Here is a 22,068-nt window from a genome sequence, read left to right as displayed (position 1 = left end):
TGTCTCTCTTAGTTTTTATTAAGAAGCCAGTGATTCTTGGCTGTTCTTCTTTACAGTATTTTCAAATAAAAGTCTAAATCAGTGGACGTCCAACTTGAATATATCTAAAATTCCATGGGGACCAAGTTTAAATGCAGAGTCTTGGCCTCACAAAAATCTGAATCAGTGATTCTGGGTGGGACACCTAAACATGTTAGATGATTTGAATACTGGTAATATCTTGGCAAACTAGTGAAATTCCGTAAAGGTCAATATTCTTTAGAAAGCATTGTCTTCTCTACTGAATTTCATCCTGACCATGGGGCTCTGCAGATTGGCTTTCACTTGCTGTGGTGAATAGGAGGTGGAGCTCCCTTTTTCTTTATCATGTACTTGCAGAGATAAGGCTTAATAAGCTGGGATCTGTCCCTCCCTCCTTAATTTCTGCTATAGGGAAGGAGGTTATCTACAGGGAGAGTTCCTATTATTTCTGAGTTGTGTTGCCGTTTATTTTTTTCCCCCATCAAGATTACCTCAAGTCTGTTAATTATCTCCATCTCAAAGTTCACGCTAAAGCCCTATAACAGACTTTAGACTCATAGTAAATGCTGTGAGCAGCATTTACTATTTACTGTCAGAGTTGTATTGGTAACCTTTGGTGGTTTTTCACAGTTGTTCTGTGGCCTGCTTATACTCTCAGGCCCTCCTGACGAGAAGTAGATGAATGAGTTCAGTCTGCCATCTTGAACTGGAAGTCCACTGTTACTTCTAAAGTGATGTTAGTTTCTAATGTGCCAAGAAAGATTACTTTTGAATGCTCACATAAAATAAACATAAATCTGTAGGAGGATTACATACTCGTTCAGGTGTTCAAAAAAATGTAGCTTGATTTTTCTATAACTCATCTCTTCATTTTGATTAGCCCTGGTCACTAGGTAACTGGATCAAGAGTACCAGTCTTAACTATAATTTGGTAAAACTAAGTCTTATCTAGTAATTTAAATTGATCTCTTTGACTATTTCAATCTCCTTTTGGGTATTAGTCCTTCAAGTATCATCTCTTCTCTCACACCTTTCCGCAGTAGAATCCAGACTTACAGGTTGGGTGTATATGGCTTGTGTGACCTCGTAGTGGTGGAAGGGTAAGGACCCTCAGTCTTCTCTGTTTCTCACTGAGCTAATTCCTGCAATTGTGACTCCTAGGGTGCTACAGAACTGTCTTTGGATGTTCTTCAGATATCTGCAGCTGAAGTTCACAACTGATGTTACTTGAGATCTGTTCTGTTGGTTCCCAGGATTCGTTGGCTGTCTTCCTAGGTGTCACAGGTAACCTGAGGTATGGCTAGGGTTTTCCATTGGCCCCATAGCCAGGTGGTCTCTTTTCCAGGCCTCTGCTATGGAGTTACTTTGCCCCTATCGCAGTGACTTCTTCTGGCAAACTAACCATCCAGCATCTTAAGTTACCTTTCCTGTACTGCTTTAGAGCACACAGGAATTTCCCGTAACTTCTATGGCACATAGAAGAAGCGAGACTCCAGAGCCAGTCTCATGCCCTTCCTCACTCTGGTTGTGATTCTGTGCATTGTTTTGATGTGGTTATCTCCAGCTTATGCTAGGTGTGTATGAGGGGAGATAAGAGGTTAGTGTGTGTGGGGGGGAAGGTGGGTGTGGGGGTGTCACTCCTGGAAGGCAATCACTTTGCCTTTCAGGAAGTAGACTTCAACAAGAAGTAGAACAGAAGTCACTCCAACTCCCAGATTTCCTCACTCCATCAAACATTCCTTTTCTTTTGCAGCCTATGTCTGGATAGGGTAATGATTGTACTGGTCTTATCACTTTCTTCTCCTGTCTCTGTCTCACTTCTTTGTCCCACACTCCTTTGGCTAGAATCAGGAATTTGAGGCTTTAATTTGCACTTTCTCTAGGTTTTATCCTCCTTCTGTCCTAGATAGCAGGCCTTATGTTCTAGCTGCATATATACTCTATGATGTGGAAGAAACTATAATCTGAGTCTTTTAGGCTAGGTCAGAAATTTAGAGTTTAAGAAAAATTCCTTCTCTGGGAGAATCAGTCTTTCAAGACTTTTTTCTTACTGCAAAATCTTTTCTTTATTTTAGAAAGTAAATATTAATATTTCTAGTAGATGAATAAAAAATTAATATTTATTTTTCTGTTTTAATTCCTGAAATTCTTCAAGGGAATGGATGCTACTCATAGAATAGTAGGGAAGTCAGTAGAAGGATATGCAAATGGGAAAAGCATATCGTTTTCATAATCATTAGGGTATGTATACCCTCATTCCTCTTCTTTTTCAGTTTCCTTGGTTTTCTTACACATTTGTCCTTTTGTGTGGTATAGATTCTTATATGATTATGTTTCTAAAACATATTTTAGATTTTATTTGATTTGTATTCAACCTGTAATTTTGGGATCAGTTTGTATCTTGATAATAGTGTTCCCAAGCAGGAAAATAGTCTATGTCTCTATGTTTTTCATTTTTTCTTTAAATATTTTTCAATAAGGTTTTGTAAAATTTTGAAATGTGGTTTTAAAATATAGGTCTCATATTCTTTTCACATGAATCTTCCATTTTGTGTGTATGTGTGTAAGAGAGCAAAATCCAGCTTGCATCTCAGTTCCATCTACCTTGTAGTTCTTTCTTGTGTTCCTATAGTACTTTGTTTATTTGCGTTTTCTAGAATTCCTCATATTTGTGTTTATTAAAGTAGGATCAGCTTAAGGGCAGGGACTCAGGTATTGCTTGTTTTTATTTTCCTTAGTGCCTAACAAATTCCTGCTCACAATAATGGATGTGGGGGAATCAGCAATTCCTATACTCCTTCCCTGATTTATTTTTATCTATAGTGCTTACCATATTTTAATATCATATATTATTTACTTATTTGTTTTATTTATTGTCTGTCTCTTCCTACTAATTTATAAGTGCCACAAAGACAGGGATTTTTAACTGTTTTGCTTTCTACGGCATTTCTAACACCTAGAAGAGTATGAGGATTTAAGCACAGTCAGTTAATTGTAGAGATGGAATAAGAATTTAGAACTCTTGAGTAAAACTTAATAGTGACATTCGGATATATAGTAGCAGGGTGTATGATTGTGGTTAATAAAAAGCACAAGTTCTGGAATCAGATAGATAATAGGCAAGTTACCTGGTCTCCTATGCATCAGTTTCCTCATCTGCAAACTAGGAACAATTGCACCTTTCTTATAGATTGTTCTGAGACAAAACATATTAACTCCAGCACACTGCCTGGTACTTAGTGAAGGCTCAGTAAAGGTAGCTTCCACAATTACTATTTGGAATATTTTTCTTCTGTAGCTGCGGATGTGAAGTATCTTTAGCTTTTGGTAAGTCTTTAATCCCTGCAGTGTACCAAGCTCCCAGGGTCTCCGGATTGGGCTATCTGCTCTTGCTTTGGCCTGGAGAACACTCTTCCCTGGCACTCTGTACCTGTTTAACACCTATCTTTCAGGTTTCTTCTTATTTCTTTCATTTTTTAACTTTGATTTTGAGAATTTCTAAACATAAACCAAAGTAAAATATCCATTACCCAGCATCAATAGCTGTCAGCATTAGGTCTCTTTATATATCAAAGAAGCTTTTCTTGATATCCCAGTAAATACCATTTAGTTCTTTCCCCTCATAGCACATTAACACAATTGCAATTGTGCATTTAATGTCTCTCGTTACCATTAGATTGTAAGCTCCATAAAGACATGAGTTTTGGGTGTTTGCTTCATTGCGATCTACCCAGCATCTTATACAATTCCTGAAAATGATAGGCCCTGTATATGAATGAATTAAATGACTGAGAAGATTGCTAAGGGGTTTGAAAAGAGAAACATTTGATGAAAATTTTTGACAACGGTTGAGAAGAATTACTTCGGCAGCTTTATATTAAAACATAGGTATCTTCTTAGGCTCAGATTCATATACTTCTAAGCAACCTCGTGCTCTTATTATTTTTTTTTTTTTTCAAAGTAAGCTGCTCTGCTTGAAAGCAAATTCACTGACTTCCTGGAAAGAATATTAGTTGAGTTTATAACATATTGTTTGTTGTTAATGACTAAAGTAGCTTTTGGGAACCACTCTTGGATAAGGTAAAATGAGCCATTGAGGTACTAGACCTGTGGGGCTGAAAAATCAAGCACCTCAGTGATTCTGGAGAGAAGTAATAATCTCAAGGCCCTTGCCCAGCCTGTTGTTACTATAGCTTCATTTGATGAAAATCAAGAAAACTGTTTTCTCCTCAAATTGCTATCCCCGCCTACTTTTTTTGTACCGTTTTGAGCAGTAACTATGGTTACTAGTGAAGGTTCCTTGGAGCTTTAAAAACATCAGTCAGTTTCACAGCTGGAGGCAGAGCGATCTAGATAAAAGCAGAAGAATAAAGCTTACTGTGGTTTTTTTTCTCCTGTTAGAATTGAGTTCTTTCATCAGGGAGCACTTTGCATGAAGTGAAGTGCTCTTTGTTCCCACTGGAATAGACAACATTTTCATTTAAATTAACAGTAAGTTAGCACTTGGCTCCTTTTTAGAGTCAGGAAAGGGAGGTAATGCTACCACTTACCTGTCCTCCACCTGACTCTGCCCTCTCTCTGTCCTCTTCTTTCTTCTCTTTTTCCTTACCACCTTCCCTGAGCCAATAGTGAATGATAGTAATACTGACACTTGAGGTTTAGATGGATAAGGTTGTAAAGCTGCACCTTTGGATGAATGGGGGGAAAATGGAATGCAGGAGCACTAAAACCTTAGCGTAGTGCTACCAGGAACACGTTTGCCAGGATCAAGAAGAAACAGGGACCAGCTCTTGTCAAAGGGCCAGCGTAAGTAATTTCTAGAAGTATGGCTTGGAGGCAAATACTGTCTTAAGGGTTGCCACTGTTGAGAGGGGAAAGCAAAGCCATATTTATTAAACAACTAGTATGTATTGACTGCCTGCATTGATTCTTTCTGTTGTATCCTGTTCTCTCTTATATTAGGCTGAAAGGACTCTGAGAAATTTAAAATGACATAATTGCTTTCTTTGTAATGATTTTCTTCTCTGAAACTATACCACTTTAGCTTACACCTCATTTATACCATCTTGTTTCTTGGTGTGATCGAGACCAGGGGTTAGCAAACTATAACCAATGGGCCAAATCTTGCCTGCAGCCTTTTTGTAAATAAAGTTTTATTAGAGCCACCATGCTCATTAGTTTATGTATACTTTATGGCTGCTTTTGAACTCCAAAGGCAGAGTTGAATAGTGCTACATAAACCTTATAGTCTGTAAAACCTTAAATATTTACTATGTGGATCTTTAGAGAAAAGTTTGCCAATCCCTGATCTTAATGAACTGGATCAGTTCATCTTGGACAGATAAGGGAATGGTAACATCGGGAGGAAAGCAAGCAAACTCTTAGATTATATTCTTTGTGGACATTAGAATAGTGGCAGCATGAAAGGAGGGTACTGGGGCTTTCGACAAAAGTAGGGCTTTCTGAACCCTTTTTAATCATAGGTCTGAACCTAAATGGTGAAAAGGAACCTCAAATGTAAGTATTGTATATTTTTTGCACATTTCTTTGCCATTTTCTATTCTACATGCATATTTGTGTCCCTAGTCTTACATGGTCTTGCTTTAAATCTGTTATTCATTCCTATACTCACATAAACGTAAACTTACATATTTTAATTAGACGTGAGCTTGGAGATCATCTGCTCCAATATCTTTACTGATGGCAGAAAATGAGTCCCTAAGAAGTTGTCATATGCCTGATGTTATAGAAAAGCAGGTTAGTGGCAAATCCTGGAAGTAAAACCCTGTTGTTTTTTTTGACTGATTTCCTGCTGTCATGTGTAAAGGTATTCATATATAAAGTCTACCTTGTAAGTTCTCACCCAATTAATCTTTAGCTTTAAGTAGTAGGACTTCTTAGAAAATAAAGAAACAGCTAAAGAGGAGAGAAGCATTAAATTTAGATTCAACTTTAACTCTGCTACTGATATCTTTGCAATTTTGAGTAAGTGCACCATTCTTTGATAAACACAAATAAGAATCTAGAAGATAAATTAGGCTCGTAAGGATCACCATAGACTAAGATCCAGATATTTGCGTCAACTACTGGTAAATGTGTAGTTATTCAGTAAACACAATGGTGTATTCACAGTCCCTAAGTAATCCGTAAGGGGAACATTGAAGAATCCAGAATCCATGTTGCTATAAGTAGGTTACATAAATGTATTTAAATGTTTCTCTTTTGTGAATTGAATGAACTGTAATTTGTAATTTATATTAAAAAGTCTTAATTTATGATTTCATAACTTAAGAAAAAATACTTCCTTAAGAAAATTAGATGTTGCTTAACTAAAAAGACAAAATAAATATACCAGATTTTATAGCCATTTTATTTTCATATTCCTGAAAGGGATAGTGCCATCACAATCAGGGCAGAATCATTATTTTCCTTAAATTCAGTATTAGAAAGGCCTCTCCCTTTATTGCATCAGAAAATAGACATAGAATTTCTTCTTGCTGCTTCCCTGGGAACCCATTTTAAACAAGAGAAATCCTAAGAGAAGCTTGCACAAAAGATCTACATTGGAAAATATACTATAACAGCAGGTATTAGCATAGCATCCCTTTGGCTTTTTCTGAAGATGATTTATAAAACCTTAACACCAGTATTATTTACCTGTATTTAATTAATCTCTACAGAACTGTGTAATTATTCCTTCTTTTCCACTGTGGTAAGACAACCCCCTCTTTCTTTCCTTTTACATTAGAAAAGTGTTTTAAAGTTATAACAATATTTTTAAGTTTTAAATGTTTTAAAGTTTTTTCTTAGTAGTATAAGCAAATTCATGTTGTAGTTCAATAGACTTACCCAATCTTAGTTATAATTTAGGATGTGATGAGACTATGTTCAACTTATAAATACATGATAATTATTTATAATCAGAACTTTAAGTCATTTTAGTAATTCAGTATTTCATATATAGTTTTATATTCTTATCGAAGGCCTGTCTCCAAATATTTGTCCACATAAAGAAAATCAGATGGAACACGTTTGTTTAAATTTGGAATTCTAACTAAATATTTTCACTACAGTTGGTTCATCAGAATAGAGATTGACATGTAACCATTAATAATTTGGGTATTACTTATCTAAAACACTGATTTACTGGCATGGTTTAATTATCTAAGCTAGTAGTTTTTAGTTTTATAAAACCATGTTTCTCTTTGATAGTCATAAAAATAATTGAGTCCTCTTTACTGTTGTTTGACACTTAAATTTGTTTAAAGAATCAAAAGATTTAGGTACAGAGTGATGCTTCGTTTTCAAACTTAATGTCTCCAGTTTATTGAATTATGTTTAAATTTATAGAACAGAAGTTTCTAACATGAGTTCTGTGGACGACTTCAGAAGGTAATTAATCTCTCCTGATATTATATACAAAGCATGATCCATGTGGAAATTCTTTGGTGATGAAGTCTCTGTAGCTTTTATTGGAGTCTCAAAGCTGTCCATCACCCAGACAAGGTTAAAAACCATTTCTGTAGGGCTTCTGAAGCATCGTTCCTTCCAAAAGAATATTGAAGTTAAATTTGCTATAATCTCTAAGTCATAGAAACTTGGAGTGACCACCCTCCATTTTTTATAGGTGAAGAAATTGAAGCTCCTAGAAGTTAAGAGACTTTCCCAAGGACATTGTAATTTAATCCTTGTTAAATTAGCAGGGTACCCAGCAGGGTCCCTGTGGTATCCTGATTGATTTCCTAGAGTCTTTCAAGCCTTCCAACCTCCACACAGAGGTGGTTGAGCTTTCAACTTGGCAGCCGTATGGCATAATAGAGAGCTCTAATAATTTGCTCCAATTATTAAATGAAATATTAGTGTGATGCTAGTTATGTAGCTTTTTAGAGAGAGTATATATATATGGAGACCCTTATACTACCAAAGGAAAATCTCTTAGGCTTCATAAAAAATTATACCTTTGGTGTAGTGTCCATGTTGAAGTGGAGTTTAGGAGCAAGATCATGAGACTTCAAACAACAGGAATCTCAAGCCTCTGACAACTTCATTCATTCATTTAACAAATATTTATTGTGTGCTTACTAAGAGGATGTAGTAGGTTTTACTAGTTGTTAAAGAATACTTGTGGAAAATTATGAGATTGTGTTCATTTAATATCACCAGTTTAATTAATGTTGGAAAATGTTTTCTTTCTGATCGCTAACCCAAAGAAGGTCATACAATAATATTGACAGCAATTTTTATATAATAGTCCTTAGTACACTAGTCTGACAAAGCTGTGAAATATTATAAATTCTCAGACCACTGGGAATTAAGGAACTCTCCTTATTTAAATATAGGGCCAAAGTAAAAAAAAAAAGATTTTTGTTTTATTTATGTTTTTACAATCTGATCGAGATTTAATTATTAATCTTACATTAATGATTTCTTTAATGTTTAAATTTAGTGGTCGTATTTCACATTGTAAACTTAGATCCTGAATTTTTATATTATTTGGTAATATAAGATAGCATAGTTGCAAGTATAAAAGCTACAGCTTTTATACAGAATTAACTGAAAGTATTCTTAAATGAACTTAAATTTTAATCACTCTTCATACATACTTAAGGTGCTTTAAAAGTAAAGATTTTATTATGTAATATGCTGTTACATTTCAAAGAACTAAAGACTAATTCCGTTTTACAATATTCATTTTACCTGGTGTGCTTGAGATTTATGAACTATGAGATTTTGTGTGTCTTTCCAATCGCAGTTAATCAGTTTGGCTTTTTAAACTGGAACAAGATTCTTCAATATTCCTATTTAAAGATTCCTTCACCATTTCAGCTCATACAAAGAAAACATTCCAAAAGAATATTAACAATAGAGTATTTATGTTATTGTTTGTTTTCACTTCTGTGCTTGTTAAATGTTTTTACTTTATGTTTAAGGTATATAATTGGTTTCCAAGGGTGAATATATGATCAACAGTATTTTAGTTATAAGCAATAAGATTCCATTGGTGCAGGAACCTCAGCAAATGTGTCCCTTGCCTATGGTCCTATGTGTATCCTAAGCTGGTAACCTTAGCTGGTACCCTAAGCTGTGCCCACATGAATAGTATCCTAAGATGATAACCTTATGATATTTATCACATTATTTTAATTGTTTCTTAACTGAACCTCCCCCAACCCCAAGATTTTGAGGACAGGGGTCTAGATCAGCTTTGAATCTTAGGGATATATTTTTTAAATGAATGAATGGATTAAGGGACATAAAGGACCTTATTTTAAGATCTCCTATAGTCACGAAACAAGATTTTAAACTCTGTGACACTGTATTATTCAGGGTTTTCTGGAGAAACAGAACTAATAAGAGATAAAGATAAGTGTGCATGTGTGTTTGTGTGAGAGAAAGATTGATTGATTGCAGAGAATTCGTGCACACAGTTGTTGGGGCTGGCAAGTCTGAAATCTGCAGAGCAGATCAGCAGGCTGGAGACCTACGGAAAAGAATTGGTGTAGCTCAAGCCTGAAGGCAGTCTGTAGGCCAAATTACCTCTTCCTTGGGGGACCTCAGCCTTTTTTGTCTTAAGGCCTTCAATGGATTTGATGAGGCCTACCTACTTTATGGAGGATAATCTGCTTTACTCAGAGTCTGCTGATTTAAATGTCAATCTCATTTAAAAAATACTTTCACAGCAAAATCTAGACTGGTGTTTGATTATGTATCTGGGTACTGTGGCTTAACCAAGTTGACATAAAATTCACCATCACAAATATCAAATAGGTGATAGTTTCAGCAGGGAAAATAAACATTTTTCAGCATTTTCATAAATGAAATCAGCTATGAAAAAACAAATTAGTATAAGAAATATTAACAAGTTAAAATAAGAAAGAAACATTCATGGCTATGGCCAAAAATGTATTCCTATATTAGAATCTTATATTTAAGTGCAGCATGGGAGAAAAAAACCTAAAGCATATGAACAATTCTTACATTATATAAATCAGGAAATTTTCAGGTACCAGTGATCAGAATGGGGTGAACTTAGGAAAATATTCTTAAAGAATATGGGTTTTGATCATATTCTGAGGAAAGTGTACATGCTGTACATATACGTGGAGTTGGGGGACAGTCCTCATAAGTAGACTACCAAAGGCCTTATGAGCGACTTGGGGAAGGGAAGGCAGGGGGAAACTGAAGGAGGGCTTTAAATACGTATTTTATATTTGTTTAGCTAAGCAATTAAAAAACACTTCTGAGAGTTAATTAGAAGGAAAGTGATTAAATAAAAATGTTTCAAAGATATTTTGGATCTAGTCCACGTATAATGGACTAGAGTGGTTTCTAAGCCCAAGCCCAGGAGATGAGAACCTATCTGGGCAAAGATTTATAAAGAGAAAGAGAATCCAAATCTCTTAGAATTTAGAGGGAATTGACAGAACTTTGTGATTTAATGTTGGAGACAAATGAGAGAGAGGATATACTAATTTTGCCTAAATTGTCAGTCTCATGCTATAAGAATGATGTTAATTTTGACAGTGATATAGAAATATAGAATGTGGACAGGTAGAATATGATAAATGATATACTCATATGAATCAATATATATTCCGTAGGGTAAAAGTTATATCACTGTATTCTAATATTCCAGTATTCTACTCTGAAGCATAAAATATAGTACCTTCTTATTAAGGAATTTATTTTACTTCATGAAATGAGCTTTTATTATAAACTTTACAGTGTAAAATTTAATATTTGAAGATATCAGACATCAAATTACTGATAGATCATCTCTGATCATCAAATGTATTGTTAGTATCTGCTGTGACAAAGACAATGAAAACTGTAGATGTTCAAAGTGGGAGTATTTAAGATGTTTTTTTTGGAAAGATCTATGGAGGATATCAGATTTAAGGTCTTATAGATAGGATTGAAATGTTTTACATAGTAGGGCCAGTGGGGCAAGTGGCCCTACTATGTAAGTTGGAGGCTTAGCTATGGCTAAAATGTACTACATGTTTTAAAATAAAACTTTATTATTTTGGATTGTCTTATAACTTATACACAGCCCTTTTACTTGCTTATTCTGTATGATTAATCCTTTTTATATGCCTTAGTCCTGCTTTTTAAATTGTAAGTCTGGTGACCTGAAGTTGTAGCTTCAGTTTGTTTAATTTTCCTTCCCTTATCTCCCGCCCCATTCTCTGTAGTCTATCACAGTGGTCCCCAACCTTTTTTGTCATCAGGGACCGGTGCTCCTATGAAAATCTAATATGTGGTGATCTGAGGTGGAGCTGAGGCGGTGGTGCTAGCGCTGGGGAGCGGCTGCAAATACAGATGAAACTTCGCTCACTTGCCCACTGCTCACTCGTGCTGCGTGGCCCAGTTCCTAATAGGCCGTGGACCTGTACCCGTCTGTGGCCCAGGGTTTGGGGACTCCTGATATATCAGTCCATAAAAGTATTGGTACTTCTTGAGGGTAGCATTGAGATTATCTGTTGTTTCCTATTCATTGTTCTTTATCTTGTCATTACACTGTGTATGCCTGTGTTTTCATTACTTGGTTTTGTCCAGAGTCCTAACAGTGGCATTAAATGGTGTGTTCCTTGGTCCAGAGCCACATATTCCTCTTATTGTCATTGTGTTTTAGCCTACCTCCTCTTGGTTTCTTTCTAGACAAGAGTTTCTTTCAATGATAGTATTTCTTTCAGTACCTGCTTCTCAAGCCCCATTCTAATTTTCTGTTCTCCAAACTGTATTGCTTCTTACTGTTATTATTCCCATGATAAATTTCTTTGGATTGCATTTTTAGCAGTTTTTATGGTATACATAGAACTTGAATTACTGAAAGAAAATTGTGTTTTATGTTCTCAACCTCAGTTTTCACCAAGTCAAACTGATTTTCTATCCAAATAATCTGTTTTCAAGGTTTTAGTACATGTTATCATCTTATAATACAAAAATGATATCTGATATTGTTAAGGTTTGTCAGTTACAAAGTTACTAGAGGATATAATATTTAAAATATTTATGTGATTTACCTGGAAAACTTAATTCCATAATTCTGTAGTTTCAGTGTTTTTAAAAATAATAATATTGTTTGTTTATGATTAATCAGTAAAGTTACATTTTTAACAATGCTCAGAGAAAAAGATTTAATAAAACATCTTAATTTCACTTCTTTCCCTGACAGTGTCGTTAATTGATATTCCTCTAGATCATTCTTTGGAAAACAAGCCCTCCTTACTCCCACCTTTACCCAAGAGGTCAGAATACAAGTAGTTCTTCCTTTGCATGTACTTTAATCTTGGTTAGAATTATAATGTCTTCCCCTTAATTATTCCTTGTTACTACATACGTAGTTTAAGAAAACACCCATTATAATTAAAATTCAAGGAGAGCACTGAGACTTCAGTGTAGCTGTCAGTTGTTACATTAATTTTAATTTACTGAATGATCATATGATTGTGAAAGAATAGGAACAAGTAGTTGGATGGTTAACTGGTTAAATTTTTAAATAAACTCAATTCTTTCCTATGTTTTTGTAATAGTAGTTTCTTGAATAATAGTTCTCTAAGTAATCAAGACAATGTATTTTGGTTAATAAGAAAATAAGTAGTGCTACTTGAAATATTTGCTTTATTCTCTATAAAATACTGATCTGTAATCTCCTTAATCCATATAATGAAAATATATTGCCCTCCACTAAAAAAGTAGGTGTAAAATGTTTAATATGTTAATATGAATCAAGCAATAGTATGTACACCCAACCTAAGAAAGAATTTTACCGATAAGCTCCCTCTGTAAGCCTTTCTCAACTTATCCCTCTTCTTGTCTCTCCCCACTGTACTGAATTTTGTGGGTTACTCTTTTAATTAAAAAAAGAAAGTTTTATTGCATATATATCTATACCTAAATAATATAGTCAATTGATTTAATTATTTTTGAACTTTATAAAAAATATATTGGTATGTGTTCTTAAGGTCTGCTTTTAAGTTTCTAAATTTCATTTACATTGCTCTGTAGGACATGGATTTTCATGGCTAGTTATGAATATACAATGACTTGTTCATTGTTGATAGACACAGTTGTTTTTGTTTTTTCTATTATGAACAATACTGCAATGAATATTCTTATATGTGTCTTATGGTATACATATGCAAAAGCATCTCTACCTAGAAGTGGAATTGCTGGGTCATAGGGTATGTCACATGTTCAATTTCAGATAAGGCTAAATTATTTTCCAATCTGATTTGTGGCACAGAATGGCTAAATGTATACTAAAAATTTCCTCTTCTTCCTGGGCACAGAATTAGGTTGTATTTTTTACCTCCCTTGCATTAAGACTACCCATTTAAATAAGTTCAAGTCAGTAGAATATAAGCAGAAATAATGTATCCCACTTTCAGGTTTGGCCCACAAAAATCTGCCATACGTGATCATCCAGTTTCTCTTTTCCCATCTTCTGGCCAAGTTTTGTTTCTCCATACCATTTTTTTTTTTCACCTTTTTCCCCACTGTGAGCCCACTGTGGCACCCCAGGACAACTTGGAATATATTTGGGAACCACAGTACTTAGTTCCTGAGTTTTGGAGGGTGGGAGTAGTTAGAATGTGGACAGTGAGGGATACTGCTTTTTTTTCTCTATTTGGTACATCTTAGAAAGTAAATAAGGTGAGTTCAATAACAAAGGATTTTAGCCTTATCTTTAATAAAATTAGCTGTATTAATTCATTTCCTATGTTAAGATTTGGATTGTGAGGGATACCTGTATTTTATTTAGAATTTCGCACCAATCTTCAAGAGTGAGATTGACATTTCTTTTCCTGGTACTGTTTGATTTTGGTTATACTGGCCTCATAGAATAAGTTGAGGGAATATTTCCTCTTTCTGGAAAATTTTTAGGTAAAACTCAACTGTTTGTTTTGTGAGAATTTAAAAAAAAATTATGATCGAATTTTCTATTATTTGCTTATCTATATTTTCTTATTTTCTATACCATACAGTACATCTTTAAGATCAAGCAATCTTATACCAAGAACACAAAACAAAGGCTGTGTATAGAATTAATTCTAAGTAGTTTGTTCACTCAGTCCCCAAATTATGTACTTTTAAACAAAATTGACTCATGGTTTTAGAGATTTTAAACTATCGATTTAGTTTCCTTGATAGCTATAGGTTTATTAAGTCGTCCCATGTCTTCATTTTAGTCTTAAATAAAACAACTTTTTTTGAAGAATTTTTGATTATTCAAAACATTGCTGACTTTTTACAATATAGTGCCTTGTTTACTTGTGTGTTTTGCGATTTTCTTTTTGAATTGCGAATTCATTGTTTTTTTAAACCCTGTGTAATTATGGGAACTCTTTTCCATTTGGGTTCAGGGTACATTCCTCTAGAGAGAATTTTTATTTCCATCTGCTGTTTGCTTGGAGTTGTCAGGGCGAGGAAGGGGAGGGGGCCGGTCTGTGAACCTGGAGTTTGACTTAAAATTTTCTTAATTTTTAGGAACATCCACATAGTATAGATGATTCAGGCTCAGATTCTCCTGATGTGTTTTAAAACCTAAAGCTGAGATGTAAATTTTCCTTGATGTTTGTGTTAGAGGTCTTTTTAATGTTTGAATTTATCTTTTTTCTGGGTTATTGTCCTCCTTGGGCCCTGACTTTGTCTGATGGTCTCTAATCTATCTCACTTTAGGAGGCTTGAGCCTTTCTCCTTCGTCCCTCCCATCTTTAGGTTACAGGGATCCATATAGGCCCATTCATTAATGAAAATTTCAGGGATACTAGGAAAGTATGCTTTTATCAGATCCATGTTGACACATTTAGGCTTTACTAAAGTAGATGGTTTTTAAAAGTAAAATAAAACTAGCACTATTCGTATGTAATATTGAACTTTCTATCAAACTACACTTTCTGAGGTCTTATATACACAGCCTACATGCTTGTTATTCAGTACTGTTGTTACGTTAGGTTATACTTCTGGGAAGAGAGAGTGAGGGGAACAAAGGAACAGTGATCTTCAGAGGATGATAATGATTTGTGAGTTGGGGTGAATATCTGTTTGCACATTTCCATTTCTTTCATCATCCTTATTCACATATGATGGAAAATTGTTTGAGTGGCTCATTTACAGTTTATAGTTTTAATTTGGTACAGTTCATGCTCTGTTATGGATTTGATATTGATCAACAAAATTGTATGCATAGGAGTTGATATTTCATATTTTTCTAGTGCACTTTCCCAATAAAATAACATACTAAAAATGCAAGAGAAAGACCGCTCCTTTGGCAAAACGGTGATAAGAAAAAGAGAACGAATAAAGAATTCCTTGGGAGAGGAAGAATGTGTGTCTAGAAGAATGAACAGGATGTTGAAATAGGCAATTGCAATGGATGAAATGATATCAGGGGATTATAGGGATAATGAATGAAAAAGATCTTTTAAAATACCCCTAAAGCAAGCACTCTAGAGTCTGGTAGCTAGGTGAATGTGACTTGATGTAAGAGTATACTTTGCTCTCCTGCAGCTCAACTTGTATATCCACATGAGGCCCACTGGGAGTACTGTGAAGTCACTGCCTATAGCTCCGGGAGTGGAGTGATTGCTATGGGTATTTGGGGGACTAAAGCTCTTAACCCTTGAGGGGTCACTGGGGCGGGGGGGCGGGGAGGTGGAGGGTGTCGAAAGAGGAAGGAGAACATGAACTCAAGTTTGTAAAAATAAATGCTGGGAAAGATAGATACTAAGGAAATTTTGTAAAATGAAATTGAAATTGTGAACATGTTTACGGTGATAATAAATCTTATACTAGGACTAGCCAAAACCTTGAAGGGAGAAAAACAGTTTTAGGCCCTCTTCCCCACAAAAAGGATTTGTTATGCTATCTGGCAAAATTATGTAGAATCTTTATGGGTCTTTATGCCATGAAGTTGGGGGAGGGTGGGAGACACATTGAGCATAAAAGCATGTAGGTTCAATGATTGTGGTGGTGTTGGGTATGTTGAATTCCTGATGTCTTTGGGGGAAGTATTTGTGCCTTATTGGGCTTTATTTTAGCAAGGACTCTTGACTAACTTTGGGCACTTTTCTAAGAGTTTGTTTTGTTTTAAAGGGATTGTGATTATTTGGTTAGGTTCAAAATAATTTTCAAAAGTGAACATTATGATCTCTCTACCCTTGATTTTTGCTGGTTTCCTCCTCTTTATTCATTTCCTCTTTCTTTCTATTTTTTTTTAACTTGATCTTCCAGCTTTAACTGTCCCCTTCCTTAAATATTGGGATGTTTCTGTAGTAATCTGTTCTCTTCTCTTCACATTCATTTCTTGGTAATCTCATCCATTTTACTACCAACAATATCTTAGTGATTCCAAAAATCTTTATATCCCACTTCTTTGGAAGTCAGCTGGACTTATCTACTTGGATGTCATATTCATAATTAATGAGTAAATAACCGAATTCATTAGCTTCTCCTTCAGACATCTGTTATCTCCTGTAAACTCGGTTTTGGCTAAATGGCATTAATATCTAGCCAGTCTCCCATGCCAGGAAACTTGGTGTTTGTGGGAGCTTATTCAGAGACTATAATCCCAAATGTCAACAAAGTTTTAGCCAGAAAGATGCCTCATCATAGTATTGTTTTTAATAGCAAAAAATTTGAACCAATCTCAAACCCTTCACCACTGCCTTGCTTAAAAACTGTGATACATGGACACACATACAGAAATATTTTATCGACGATATAAACTATTTAGAAGAATATTTAATAACATGAGAAATTACATGTGTAAATTTAGTGAAAAAAAATGCTCTTAAACAATAGATATGCTATAATACCATAATCATAAAACAAAATTATTTATGTACCTATATTTGTAGAACAAATATATAAATCTTTGCATTAATTAATTCTAGGTGAACAGTTATGGGTGGTTTTTAAAAAATTTACCTACATTTTCTGGACTTATATAGTAAACATGAACCGCTTTTGTAATTCACACATACAGACAATTTGGCCTTTCTTTTTAAGTCCCCGTTCTTAATGATTTAGTCCACTGTCTCATTTGCCCACTGTTGCCGCATTAGTTCAGCTGTCCACTGTATTGGGACTGGACGGTCATAGCAGCTCTCTTGTCTCCACTGCTCAGCTGCCAGAGCTGCCTTCCTAAAAATTTCTTCCCTTTCTTAACCTTTCCAAATTTAAATAGGTAAATATTAAATCTCCAAAACCATCAAGAATAGAGTAAATTTTGAATGTTTTTCTTTGTTATGGTTTGGTCTGAAGACTTGCCAACAAGGTTTAATATAACATTTTCCCTGACCCTAACCAAGTCACTTTTGACCAGAGCACACATAGTTATGCCAGATTTAGGAGATATAGGGGAAGAGAGGAAGAAGGGAAAAGAACTTGGTAGAGAAGATAAGAGTTGAACTCTCAGGCATTTGCAAATCTTTGCTCTTTGCTTGTCCCTTCTGTTCTACCTCTGCAACCTGTCACATTTTGCCCTTGTTGGGCATTTTTTGTTTTTGTTTTTATTCAAAGGATAGTTTATTAGTTTTCTTGAGTATTTAGCCAGTAAGAACAAATAGCTAAATAATGAAAACCCATCAGTTTTAGTGCCAATTATTATATCAGCAGATTCTATTAGGAGTATTTATTGAAGCATGTCATGCTAATAGTTGCAGAGTGTAATTATACTTGCAGATTTTTCTTGCTTGTAACATGTTCCAGATGGTTAAATAGGAAAGAGTAGACATTTTGTACTGTCTTTTCAATTATGATTAAGAATTTGATGATTTCATATTACTTACTACTTATGTTACCGTTATTGCTTTTGTTAGATTAAAACATGAGAGCGACTTAAACAAAATACATTTTTTTTTTAACTCTTCTACTGTGGTCAACAGTTAACAGGACCTTTCATAGATTCTTTCCCTGTTAAATCGCTTAATTGCTTTAATTTAAGCATCATTAAAAGGAGATAATTGCATCTTAAGTAGTAATTTTTTTATGAATGTAATCCTTAATTTATTCTTGGAAAATATTCACTTGGCATTGTTTTAGACTTAAATTACATGGTGAACTTTCTTGAAAAAACTTACATGAGACTGAAATAGAATAATTTTCCAAACTGTTAAAGGTTTTTTGACCTTTTTCCCACAAACTAATATGACCTTAGATTTAAAAACCAGTAGGACATATACTTAATTTTGCCCGTAGTAGTACTGATGACTTTCATTCATCTATTCATATTCTCATCTTCTCTTGACAGACCACCCAGCTACTCTCATTTGCAAGGCAGTTTACCAAAGATTAGGCATATAGCTTCTGAACTCAGAATAGAACAGTTAATGGATCATAGGGATCCAGACGCATAAACTTTGGTTTCATTATGACCTTTTATTAACCAATTTGCTAACTTGTTAGTTGACTTGAAGAAATATGTTATTTTTTTAAAAATAAGAAATAGAATATTCAGTAATTCAATTTAACCGCCTGTATCTTTTCATAATGTAATTATTGTGGGAGGGAGGACAAATTGGTCTTGATCCTTAGGCTGCCATTGTCTGTCCTTGAAGCTCTCTTCATGACTTCTTGCATATAAGAAAACAAGCAAAAAAAAAAGAAAACCAAAAAAATTAATACCAAAATTATATTTTTGGTGATGAATAATGTAGACTATTCCTAAAGATTTTGTTGGGATGAAGGGTGTAGTTTATATTCTCCATCATCCAACAAGAGTCACATCTGTAAATTGCCCTTAAATATCTTTGTTCATGCTCAGACTTTCCTGTTCCTCATTAAGTTGCCACATCTACACCTCTTCTTGACCTTCTCTCCCCAAAACATCCTCCCTCGTCAGCCTCTTCAAACTCCTCAGTGCTTCTTCCTCATACCCTCTCTACAAATTCTTTACAATTTTTCCAGGTAAAATTGTTATCCTTTCTATGAAATTCTTTAAATTCTTTCCAGCAAGATCAAAGATTGCCTGAACGAAGACTAAGGAAAGCATCTGTTTGGGGAGACTCACTTTATCTTGCTGTAACAAACTGGCATTGAATTGTGACTTCTATTTTTATGGCCATTGACAAATTTCATATAATTTGGTTTGTTGAGCAAGTGCAACAAATGTCATGATCAAGTTATTATTAACTGTTCAATATTATGAGTCTGAGAATATGGAAAACAATATGGACAAATTTCATTTTTATTTGTGTGTGTGTTTAAAGTGTCTTATGTATTTGCTTGTCTCATAAAAATTTTTAATACAAAAGATATGTTAAGATGGGATTAGTTTTTAAAAGAGTGATTCACTAGGATTCCATTGAATGATATATTTTAACTTTACATGTAAAGAGTGATATTTGATTTATAAAATTTAGTATATGCAAGACCTTTCTAGGCATATCTATATGAGTTACATTTGATGAAATTTAGACTAATTAGGGAAAATACCCCTCTGGGTTAGTGGTAAAAGATGATAACAGGATATTTGAAAAGAAATCCTACTTTGGATTCATGAGACGATCTTTAATGTAGTGACTAAGCTAGCATTTTTTCTTACCACTTCTTTGTAGTATCCCAGCCTCAACCTCTTTACCCACGCCACTGCCATCATAAGATGAAAGGAGTTGTTCTTGTGACTCCCATAATTTTGGAGGCAGGGAGGGTTTACTCATCCACCTGACCCTTTTTCTGGAATATAATTTGAAACACTCTTGTCGTCTTGAAACATTTAGAAAATTGCAATAATGGTACTTAGTCCTCATCTTTCCTGAGGTTTCCTTTGTCCTCTTAATACACATTTAGTATATTCAAGATCTCTTTAGATTTATTTTCCTTTTGAACACTTTAACCACAGCTTCCCAGTGTTTAATTGAACGTGAGTACTGTATATAGATTCAGATTTCATTTTTCTGCATGTGTTCAGGCAACTTTCTAAGCACAGATCATGAATTTGCATTCCCCATGGGTCTAATTTGTTACTGATCTCTGTATTCCTATATCCTAGGAGGCCCTGTTAGGAATAAGCACACACTTTTGTCTCATTTCCCTAAACCTAATGTTTGACTTTACCGTTAGCTGACTGTCAGGTTCTGATCAGAGCATGATACGTGCAGGGTAGTACTAGTGACACCTTTGGTCCCCATGTGTTTTGACCCATTAACTGTGTGAGAGAAGAATGCTCAGCTACCCTAGAAAGTCAGGCCAAATCAACTTAACTGTCTAGCAAAATGAGTGACGAATATAGGAGAGGAAGAACCATGTAGCAGTTTGACATTTTAGTGCACATTGTCCCCCACCTGCCAGTTTAATAGCCAGTCGGTATACTAGAATTTCATTTTAAATAGGAATCAATTTCCTTTTCTTCAGGAGAGAAGCAAGGGTAGCTGCAATGGTAAAAGTTCCTGATCCTCCTATACCAGGGTTTTTCAGCCTCAGCACTGTTGACATTTTGGATCAGATAATTCTTTGTTGTGGGGCCATCCTGTGCATTAAAGGATGTTCAGCAGCATCTCTGGCCTCTACTCGTTAGATGCCAGTAGCACTACCCACCCTGAATTGTGAAAACCAAAAATGTCCCCAAGTGTTCCCTGGAGGGTACTATAGGTCTCTGTTGAGAACTTCTTCTCTACACATAATGCACTTTTGATTACATAGTAAGGACAAGATCTTAGAAGGTGAATTGCTTTTTATGTATATTTTGATTATTTTGGTATCTCCAGAGAGTCTATACTAGTTTACATTCCTAACAGTGATATGAGACACTGCATATTTCCCTAGACCCTCACCAATGTCGGATTTTAGCAGTCTTTTAAATCTTTTACCACTCTCATAGATGAGAAATTATTTTACCTTAATTTTAATTTAATTCAAACAATTTTTAATTAGATTGGATTATTTTCATTTTTATTATCCAATTGCATATGTGTGTAGTTTATTTTGGGGTGGTTATTTTTGCCCATTTTTCTGGAGATATTAACTTGGTCATTTGTGGGACTATGAGATTGTTGTCATTATTAGGAATTTTTCATTGTCTCATGGTCCAAATTAATACTTTTTATTTATGGTTTCTGGTTGAAATTTATAGCTAGCTTTCTGCCTGTGTCTTTCCTCGTAGATCGAATTTATTGAGATGTGATATATAAGATACTCAGTAGATTTTTAAATTAAATTTAATGTGGAAGAACATTGGTACTTCTCCAAGGAAAGATAATGTGTAGGTGAGTTCATGCATACATAAATATGTATGCATACGTATGTATATGTTCATACGTGTTTACATGGGCGCTGAAGAAAAGGTCTAAAGATTGACCTGTAGGTATGTCCTCATTTACCAGACATTGGAAGGATATTGAGAAGAAGCTAAGGACAATTAGTGGAGTATAATTTCTTAGAATGCCTCTGAAAGCTCAAAGAGAATATTGACTTTAGTATTGGCAGAGGTTTCACCTCAAATCTTCCTAGCCAAATTCTGTAGGGTCTAACAAGTGATAAGAGTTCAAAGGTTAAAAGGAGTTAGAGGTGACAATTCAGAAAAATGATATAGCAAGGGTACGGGAGCCTTAAACTTTAATGCATAGTGTAAGTAACATGAGATTTGGGTGATCTAGGTGTAGGTTGGTGGAGAGCCCAGCTTATATGGATCGTATATTGAACCTTCTTACTTTTTCCATTTTTACCAAGGAATTTCTGTTCTGCATTGTTCCTGGATGTCATCTTATTTTACTTTTCTAGACTCTGGATCTCTGTCTTTTTCTTTGAAAAGATCTTTGCTCTCTTCCTTAAGACAAAGAAAGTGATAATAAGAAGTATATATTGAGAGCAAAAATTCTCAATATGGTCTGCAGATTCTTAGGGGTCTCTATTAGTCTGCTTGGGTTGTTATAACAGAACACCACAGACTTGGTGGCTTAAACAACAGAACCCAGTTTTCTCAGCATTCAGGACACTGGAATGAGGAGGTGTTGGCAAGGTTGGTTCTGGTGAAGCCTTTCTTCGAGGCTTGCAGAAGACCACCTTTTTGCTGTGTCTTCACAAGACCATGCTCTAGGTGTC

General features: G+C 34.9%; 1 protein-coding gene across 8 annotated transcripts in view; it reads left to right on the top strand.

Annotated features, from left to right (window-relative positions):
- Positions 1–22,068, top strand: part of NCOA1 (nuclear receptor coactivator 1) — a 194,990-nt gene that overhangs the window by 72,278 nt on the left and 100,644 nt on the right. The window contains exon 3 of one of the 8 annotated variants that reach the window (XM_039887680.1): positions 1,183–1,305. The exons of 6 other annotated variants lie outside the window; for them this stretch is intronic. The gene's annotated coding sequence lies outside the window, so the exon portion shown is untranslated. Of the gene's footprint in view, positions 1–1,182; positions 1,316–22,068 lie in introns of all 8 variants that reach the window. One more of the 8 variants, XM_039887679.1, reaches the window with a different exon arrangement.

This window comes from Pteropus medius, unplaced genomic scaffold, assembly GCF_902729225.1.
Source record: "Pteropus medius unplaced genomic scaffold, Ma_sr-lr_union100, whole genome shotgun sequence".
NCBI lineage: Eukaryota > Metazoa > Chordata > Mammalia > Chiroptera > Pteropodidae > Pteropus > Pteropus medius.
The sequence above is the reverse complement of the archived record's forward strand: the minus strand, read 5'-3'. Positions and strand labels throughout refer to the sequence as shown.